We start from the raw sequence: 9922 nt of genomic DNA on the forward strand, positions 1-9922 counted from the left end.
GTTTGGAGCTGTTACTACAGCACTATTTAGCTTAAGGTTTTAGCATCACCTCCACTCCACCAAGGAGAGAAGCAAGGCACCCTGAGATTGTGCAACTTGCCTGAAGTCCTACAACCAGGATTCAAATCCAGACAGTCTGGCCTCAGAGTCCACGCTCTTGGCCACTTCCCCATGTCACCTCTGAAAATGTCTTGTTGGTTTCCTACAAGACTTCTTTAGCTGGCAAGATCCCCAGGTATGCTCTGTTTTTCTTCATTTCCCACAGAGGTGATAAAGAGTAATCAGCAGATCATTTGGTCCTTGGGTGGGGGTGGGTGGGGTGGGTGGGTAAAACCAACCAGGTAGCTAGACTACAAGCAATAAAACATAACTGGTTATTGAGTGAGCCAGACTCATTGGTATATAAACAGGAAACGACTTAATTTTTTCCACACCAGCGTCTCTCAGGAATTAAGAAACGATTTCATCACTGGAGATTTAAAATCTGAAATCAAATTTTGCATAAGAACTCTGGTCTCTCAGCTATTTAAAAGCTTCTCTCCTGCCCCAGGTTTGGAAATTTGTGACAGGGAAGGAGGTCACGGGGTAGGGGATGGGGGTCCTCCTGATTTCCTCTGGCTCCTCCTGCAGAATTAGGGGTGGGAGTGGCAAGGGGGAATGAGAGTCACAGGGAGTCTTTCTTGGCTTTAGTTGCCCTCTGCCTGTGGCAGGTGATCAAATGCTGGCTCTTCTCGACAAGGGCCTCTTGTGTGAATTCCCCAGAGAGTCTCCCCCTGGGGACAGCCCACAGAGAGACTTTTTGGCCAGGATAATGACCCCCTGGTTAACCACTTAGGACTTAGCCCTCTTCTCCACTAGTTTCTGTATCCAACCTCTTTCTGCTGGGTAGATCTTCACAGAAGATCCCTCCTACCCAGAGTCCTTTTTTGGGTAAATAGCTTTATTGGGATATAGTTGGTACACAACAGACTCTACATAGTTAAAGCATATTACGTGATAAATTTTGACTTCTGAAGGAGCCCAATGAACCAGAATCAAGGCAATGAACATTCCATCCTTCCCAAAAGTTTCCTCATGGTGATTCCTCTCTTGTTCCTCCCCCCCTCCTCTCTCAGGCAGCACTGATCTGCTTTCTGGCATGACAGATAAGTTTGCATTTTATAGAAATTTCTATAAATGGCACCACACAGTGTGCACTCTTTGGTGGGCTTCTTTCACTCAGCATCTTTCTTTTAAGGTTCTTCCCGGAGGCACTTTCCAAGGAACAGAAGCCTGGCCACTTTCCACAGGCGCGCAGGGCACCCGGGAAAACCCACTCACCCATGTCCTGCCACACATACAAGGGCAGCCGCCCCCAGGCACCTGTGCCCCCTTCGTTTTGCAGGTGTGGCTGGCTCTGGGGTGAGGTCACCCCGGGGACACAGCCAGGCTCTCAAAGTACTTGAAGATCCATTTCACTTGGCTTGGAAGGGAAAGACACCCCCTCCCATGCTTTGCACCCTTTCCTGATAACTCTGGATGGGGTTCCCCATCCAGTGCCCTTGGATACCTCAGCTCCCCTTGCACCACCTTCAGTGGCTGATGCTCTGAGGGTCCCCTGACCAGTTTCCCCAATTACTTTAGTGAGCTCTGCATAGATGGTTTGGAGCCTCACTTTAGAGTATGTGGGCACCTGACATCCTATCCTCTCAGCTTGGGCGGCTCAGCTGCACCAGACACAACAGAAAAAGTTGCGTGTTAATATGCTGTGTGAGAACTTGAATTAAAGGATGTCTTTGTGTAGAAATACCCCTATAAGGGTTCTGCACCCAATTCCAACATCGGTGTGTGGGTGGTGGGGGAGGGGGACCCCCACACTAACAAGCAATTCTCAGACACCACCTGGGTATCCTATGATCCAACTCAATTCGGGCACTATCCACAAGACTGTCCCTCCCCCGTGACTTCAGACACCAACTGCAAGTCCGGGTTGTCATCTGCGCTTCTGACTACCCTGCCGGCGATTGGAGGGTCCCCTGACCCCCTCCATGGGTGTGAGCAGTTCACTAGAGTGGCTCATAGAACTCAGAGAAACGCTTTATATACTCGATCACTGGTTTATTAGAAAAGGAGAGAACTAGGAACAGCTGGATGGAAGAGATGTAGAGGATGAGGCGTGTGGGGAGGGGCTCAGAGCGTCCTTGTCCTCTCCAGGCACCTCCCTCTCCCTCTCCTCCAATCTCCTTCGTTAGCTCTCCGAAGCCCGTCCTGTGGGGATTTTATGGAGGCTTCATTACAGTCATGCTTGATTAAATTATTGGCCTTTGGCGATTGATTCTAGCTCCAGCCCTTCCTCCCTTCCCAGAGGTGGGGGTAGGATTGAAAATTCTACCCCTCCCCCAATCCTGTGGTTGGTTGCCCTGGCAACCACCCCCACCCCACAGGTATATCACCCCCCTCCATGGGCCTCATTAACATAACAAAAGACACCTTTTATGGCTCTCTTCACTTAGGATACTCCTAGAGATTTAGGAGCTCTGTGCCAGAAATGGGGTTAAAGACCAAATACCTATTTTTATTATAAATCATGGTATCATAGCCCTTAACCCTGACGCGTTGAGTTGAACCCATAACCCATGCATGGAGGACTTCACTTGCTCAGGAGGTTTGTATGTATGTATGTATGTATGTATGTATTTATTTATCTATCTATCTATCTATGTTCATTTATTTTCATTTTTTTTTAGAGAGTTTGTTCTATTTCAACCTCTTTCTTTTTAAAAAATTTTTAAATTTATTTATGATAGTCACACAGAGAGAGAGAGAGAGAGAGGCAGAGACACAGGCAGAGGGAGAAGCAGGCTCCATGCACCGGGAGCCCAACATGGGATTCAATCCCGGATCTCCAGGATCGCGCCCTGGGCCAAAGGCAGGCGCTAAACCGCTGCGCCACCCAGGGATCCCTGTTCATTTATTTTTATTTATTTAATTTATTTCTAAAGTTTTTTATTTTTACTTTTACTATTATTATTATTATTTTTAATTTACGAGAGAACATAAGCAGTGGGAAGGGGTAGGGGGAGAGGGAGAAGCAGAGTCCTTGCCAAGCAAGGAGCCAGACTCAGGTCTCAATCCCAGAACTCGGGGATCATGACCTGAGCCAAAGGCAGATGCTTAACCGAGTCCCCCAGGCGCCCCCATATTGCACTTTAATGTCCAAATTCCAATAGCCCAGGGCCTCTGCCTCTCTGATCACAGACTTTTATCAGGTTCCCTTCTGCAAGTTTTCTAGGACTCCAGAAGTTTTTGCTTTGTGGCTTAATTTTAGATTTCCATCATTTGAAAGGCTTAAGATCTCTTCTGCAAGTTATAAAAGTTTTTCTGCAACACATCTGCCCCAACCTCCACTTCCATCCCAACCAGCCCTGTGACTCTGGGTCACTCCCTCACTCCCTGCTCCCCAGGACTGCCCCTCCCTCAGTACAGCTTCACCCAAGGCTTGGCATAGACCCATCCCTCAAGCGCCCCCAGTAAGGCTGAGCCAGACTTCTTTAATATTTAATACTGAAAACTTGAGGGTAACAGAAGGGATCGTAGGAAGGGTCTTCCCAGAGGTTCCCTTCTTAGGATTGCCAGATTTCGCAAATAAAAATGCAGCATCCCCAGTTAAATTTCAACTTCAAACAAACAACAAATGATTGTTTAGTCTAAGTATGTCCCGTGCAATATTAGGAACCATGCCATATTTGGGACATACTTATGGTAAAATATTATTTGCTGTTTAATTCAGATTTAACTGAGCATCCAGCATCTTATCTGGGAAGCCTGTCCCTTCCTGGTGTCTCTCAAGTGGCCCTTGACATGTCCCCCACTGCAGATTTCAACTTAACCTCCCAGAGTAGGAGGAATTGGGAAAAACCCTCCCTCCCCAGGGTCCAGGCTTTTCGGACCACGAGGCTCCAAGAACAAGAAATGGTTTGCCCCTTGGAAAGCCTAAGGCTCTCCTTCCAAGTTTCTATTTTGGGGCTCCCCTGTCCCCTGGTGATCGATCATGGCAACATCCTTCATTTTCAGGGAAACCCCATCCACACCCAGAAGAATTTGCTCTTGTCCTTTGTTCGCAAAGGGCATCAGACCAATATTCTGGAACCTGCACATTTCCTAATGTCTAGATGGCACAGCTGTTTTAGAATAACCCAGCCTGGGGGGGACTGTAAGAGTTGCCTCAGGCTATGCCTGTCTGGTTGCCTTTAGAGGACCTCTGTCTGTCAGGCAAGTGTAGATAAGCCTCTAGGCATCTTCCCTGAACCCTCTAATAACTGTCCCCAGTCTTGGACAAGACCATGCCACACATCTCCCCAGAAGAAACAATTTCAGACCTCCCTTGCTGGAGCTCTGCCCCTGGGGGAAGACACTAGTTTACATTATCATGCAGAGAAGTGAAAACTTCCCATTTTCTGTAGCAAGTGACACATTCTCCGAGGCGGAATCCAAGACCCATTAGAGCGTTTTCCCTACATCAAGGCAGCAAACTGCCCTCGAGTTAAAAATCCCAGCCTCTACCTACACAGGAGGGACACCCTAGGCCTTTGAAATGTTGGTTTTCCCTGCAGAGGACCATCAAACTTTCTCCAAATCCAGGTGTTAGGCTTACCCAAGACTTCACCCGCTCCCCCACCCCTGTGCACACCACTGGTGATTCATCCAATTGATAGATTTTTTTTTTTGAATCTTTGAACATCTTGCTAGGTTTTTGTTTTGTTTTGTTTTGTTTTGTTTTTTTAAATTTATTTATGATAGTCTCACACAGAGAGAGAGAGAGAGAGAAGCAGAGACACAGGCAGAGGGAGAAGCAGGCTCCATGCACCGGGAGCCTGACGTGGGATTCGATCCCGGGTCTCCAGGATCGCGCCCTGGGCCAAAGGCAGGCGCCAAACCGCTGCGCCACCCAGGGATCCCCCAATGTTTTGTTTTGTTTTGTTTTGTTTTTGATTCAAAACTCAATGGCGCTTCGCTTATAGATAGCTCTGCTGGCACCCAGTTCTTCAAAAAACAGATAAATTTTCCAAATAACTGAGGCTCATCTTTGCAAAAACCAGCCCTTCGTCTATTTTAGCCGTTTTGATTGGGGTCTGTCAAAAATGTCACAGCACAGTGCCACGTGGCTTTTTAAAAGTTTTTCTGCCTCCTTTATCCCCAGGCAACCAGATGGTTTAGCACTGCTGCTAACTTGGCTTTTAGCAGCCCCCTCCCTGTCACCCTGTTGAGAAGGATGTGTTAAAGAGAGAGAGAGAGAGAGAGAGAGAGAGAGAGAAAGAAAGAAAAAAAGGTAAATAGAATTTCCAGTCCTCCTAAATGCTTTTTCTCACACGCCAAGCTCTGGTTTTTAGTACAGGACTTTGCGAAGGTTATTCCAGGGGCTCCAAGGGTTCTGTTTTTGCTTTGTGGCTTAATTTTAGATTTCCATCATTTGAAAGGTTTAAGCTCTCTTCCTTTCCAGATCAGGGAGATGTTATTATCATAGAATCTGCAAGTTCCTTTAGAATGAGCTCGGGCTGGCTATAAAAGTTAGAGCCGTTGCTAAGGGAACCAGGGAAAGCTTGCTTGCTGTATAAACCTGGTTATTATATTTAAAATTCAAGTAGCAGCCAGAGATTCCTAATGGGAGAGGGGAAACTCTGCTTTTGAAGAAGGAAGTGGGAAATCACTCCCGTCTCAGAGGCTCATGGTTTGTGGCCTCAAGACACACCAAACGTAGGTGATGACTCTTTCATTTGTGTCTCTAACAGTGGAAGAAAAGGAAAGCCACCCATCCAGTAGGGATGCGGAAGGATGAATACCAGCACCCCTGTCTTCCCTACTAGCAGTTGGCTGATTGGTGAGGGACAGGCCGTCTGCGATTATGACACCAGCTCTAGAGAGTCAAAGGTCGACTCTGAAACGTTTGGATCCTGAAGCATGGAAATCAGGAAAGGGCTAAATATCGTTTTCTCCCTTCAAAGGAAATAAGTTTTATTTTAAATCTTATTTTATTTGTTTACTCATGAGAGACACAGAGAGAGGTAGAGAGAGAAACAGACTCCCTGGTGTAGGACTTGATCCCAGGACCCCGGGATCATGCCCTGAGCCAAAGGCAGACACTTAACCCCTGAGCCACCCAGGAAATCTGCTTCCCTGACTGTCCCCTGTCCCCTCCATGCTCTATGCTGATGCCACATCATGTGAGAGGGGACCATACCAAGTCTGAGAATCTCAGATCCTCAGGTTCACCACGCTTAATTAACCGCTGCAGAAGCTAAGGACTGCAGAGGTCCTCATCAGGGAGGAATGTGAGTTCTAACCCCTAACCTGGGACGCTTTTCCGTCAAAATCATTTAAGGCAGGAAAAATCCCTGGACATTTTTCTCGCTTCTTCACGCCCCCTCCGTCCTTCAGAGCGATAAAGAGCACTGTTTCCAAAGTGTGTTCCTCAGAACACTAGCCCATGAGATGCTCCAGCAATTGCTTCTGGGTGTATGCCCCAGGGGATTGAAAGCAGGAACTCAAACAGACACTTGCATGTTCACAGCAGTGTTATTTGCAAGGGCTAAAAGGTGGAAACAACCCGAGTGCCCACGGATGGATGAACGGATACACAAAATTTGGCGCATGCCATCCAATGGGTATTTTTCATCCTTAAAAAGGAAGACAATTCAGTCACCTGCTATCAACACAGGTGAATGTCAGGGAGTTAGGCTGAGTGAAAGGAGGCCGTTACAAAAGGACAGATACTGTATGATTCCACTTATATGAAGTTCCTAGAGGACTGCGATTTATAGGCACAGAAAGGAGAATGGTGTTGCCAGCGGCTTGGAGAGGGAAGGGGAGTTGCTGTTTAGTAAGTAGAGTTTCCAGGGCGCTTGAGTGGCTCAGTGGTTGAGCATCTGCCTTTGGCTCAGGTTGTGATCCCTGGGGTCCTAGGATCAAGTCCCATACCAGGGAGCCTGCTTCTCCTTCTGCCTGTGTCTCTGCCTCTCTCTCTGTGACTCATGAATAAATAAATAAAATCTTTAAAAAAATGAGTAGAGTTTCCATCTGGGAAGATGAGACAGTTCTAGAAAGAGATGGTGGTGATCGTTATACAATGTGAACGCACTTAATGCTCCTGAATAGTGCATTGCACGTTATGCATACCTTACCGCGCACATACAGAAACAGGTGCTACCCTCCTTAGTGGCATCACCCAAGAAACCAGCCTGGGGAGCTCTGACTCCCACCCTCGCAGCCCCCACACACATGGCCTCAGCCCTGGAGGCACAGTGTGTTCATAAGGACTCAGAGAAGTCCTCAATCAGAAACTGTTTAATTCAATTTAATCAAGCATTTTCTCAACTGAATACAGACCCTTTTATTTTCATGGGACGCTATTAATAATAGCTCACATGATGGTGCACGCTCTGGGAAATGCGGGTAAAAGAGCTCCTAACTGCTCCAGGGACCTCCATTCATGCCTCTTTGGACGCTGCTGGCAAGCCTAAAAGACAGACCCTAACAGACCCCAGATGATAATATTCGTGCTTATTAATGGCCCCACTTCACTGCTAAATAATCCAGAGCTCAGGAAAAGTCCAGCCCTGGCTTGAAGTGGCACAAAGCGATGCTGCCAAGATCAGTGGCAGAGATGAGCCAGAGTCTATTCCTTAAAAGCCTGGTCTGGAGTGTGGTCCCCAAGCCCCATGCCGATCACTTGCTGCCTCCGGGTGTCCAGATGTGGGAGCCAGTTCACGCAAGAGCCTCAGGTCCCCGGGGGCTACTGATGACACCACGGAGGACACAAGGACCCCCAGCATCGCAGGCTCCCCATCCCGATACCACAGAGCCCCTAAAGCCTGGTGCTCCCAGCCTCTCCTCCTCTCTTTCTTTCTCCAAAATAACAGGGCAGGGGGAATTTGGAGACACCCCCTCTCCTCCAGGCACTCCTGAATTTTCCTGAGGTAAGACTCATTGGGGTGCTGAGCGACACAGAGTCCAGTGAGCTTAAGTCAAACAGAGAAAACAGACGCTGCATGATCTCACTTGTGTGTGGAATCTAAGAAGAACCGCACCGAACTCGTGGACACAGGGATCAGATCCAGGGCCGCCCAGAGGCAGGAGTGGAAGGCGGAGGAATGGGGTGAAGGTGCCAAAAGGTTATAGATTTACAGCTAGAAGGTAAATAAGTTCTGGGGATGTCACCTACGGCGTGACTGGAGCTAAATATACCATATTTCAAGATCGCGAAGACAGTAGATCCTCAAAATCTCTCATCACAAGGGAAAAAGAATTTTTATGTAACTATCAAGGTGATGGATGTTACTGTGATAATCATTCTGCGACATATACATACAGCAGGTCATGATGCTGTGGATCTTAGATGTATACCACGCTGTGTGTCAATTAGGTCTCAATAAAATAATAAAATTGGGCGAAGAAATAAATAGTGCTTCAGTATCCTCAGCTATTAAAAAGCTAAGGGGCACCTGGGTGGCTCAGTGGTTGAGCGTCTGCCTTCGGCTCAGGGCATGATCCCTGGTTCCCCCACAGGGAGCCTGCTTCTCCCTCTGCCTGTGTCTCTGCCTCTCTCTGTGTCTCTCATGAATAAACAAAATCTTAAAAAAAACTATTAAAAAGTTAAATAAATAGGGGCACCTGGGTGGCTCAGTGGTTGAGCATCTGCCTTTGGCTCAGGGCGTGACCCCAGGGTTCTGGAATTGAGTCCCTGCAGGGAGCCTGCGTCTCCCTCTGCCTGTGTCTCTGCCTCTCTGTGTCTCTCATGAATAAACCAATAAAATTTTTAAAAATTCATTTGTACGCTGGTCTCTATCCATCCCCGCAAACCGACCCCGTCCCATCCCCTCAGCCCAGGGGAGACCACTTTTCTCTCTAGGTTCCCTGGGAGGTCCAGCCACCCCAGGAAATGTCCCTGTCGCCATTGTCCTTGCTGCAGAACCAATTCTGCCTGCAGCGTTGACCCAACGCGCTTCCTGCATGCTGATGGAGACCACATGGTGTCTGGCTCTGCTTGCCCACCCGCTTCCTTCTGAGCGCACAACTATCTCAGGCTCTAACTATGCTGCAAGAGGCAGCTGGCAGCCTGCGGTTCTCTCTCCCCTAGGAGCTCCCCGCCACAGCTGCAGAACCTGCACCCCAGCCTGGCCCCGGGACGCAGGAGATGGATGAGCCGCGACGAGGCTGGGCACCCACACAGCATTCCGTGGTCACTTGGCGCAGCCTCCTCAAAGAGCAGATGGAAAAGTCTGAGGACACTCAATTCTCCAAATTCCTTTTCTGAGAGCTCTGCCCCGGCTCAGCCTCAACAAGTTAGAGTCTTTTCAAATGAGTTGAAACCCAGTTTCTTTCCACCTACATCTACATCAGTTGTCTTTACTTCAGGTCACGGGAGGGGGTAGCTTAGAGACCCACGGACCGCTGGGTAGGCCGTCTGACTGTCTTCACTGGTGGGGTTCCTGCTGCAGAGTGGGAGAGCCCAGGGTCATAGCTTCCCTGTTTGTAGGATTTACCTTGAGTGAGCTCGGCCTACGGGGGCCTCAGTGCCACCCAGGGTCTGGAGTCCTTGCCAGGACGAGGAGCCTGGCTAGTAGCCACAGACCTGGCTTTCAATCCTGGCATCCAGCTGCCTGGGACAATGCTGAAGCAGAGATGCAGAGATGTAGACAGAAGGAGAAGCAGGCTCCCTGCGGGGAGCCCGATGTGGGACTCGATCCCAGGACCCCGGGGTCATGCCCTGAGCCAAAGGCTCAACCACTGAGCCACCCAGGCATCCCTCCACGGCTCCCCTTTGCCATAGGAATGCCACCGAGACAGGACCTGGAGTACAGCCGTCAAAGAGCCTACGTGATGGCCATCCTGAAATATTTGATTCAATTAAATAAAAATTTACTGCACACACACACAGAGGCCATCT

This window comes from Vulpes vulpes, chromosome 12 (assembly GCF_048418805.1).
Source record: "Vulpes vulpes isolate BD-2025 chromosome 12, VulVul3, whole genome shotgun sequence".
Taxonomy (NCBI): domain Eukaryota; kingdom Metazoa; phylum Chordata; class Mammalia; order Carnivora; family Canidae; genus Vulpes; species Vulpes vulpes.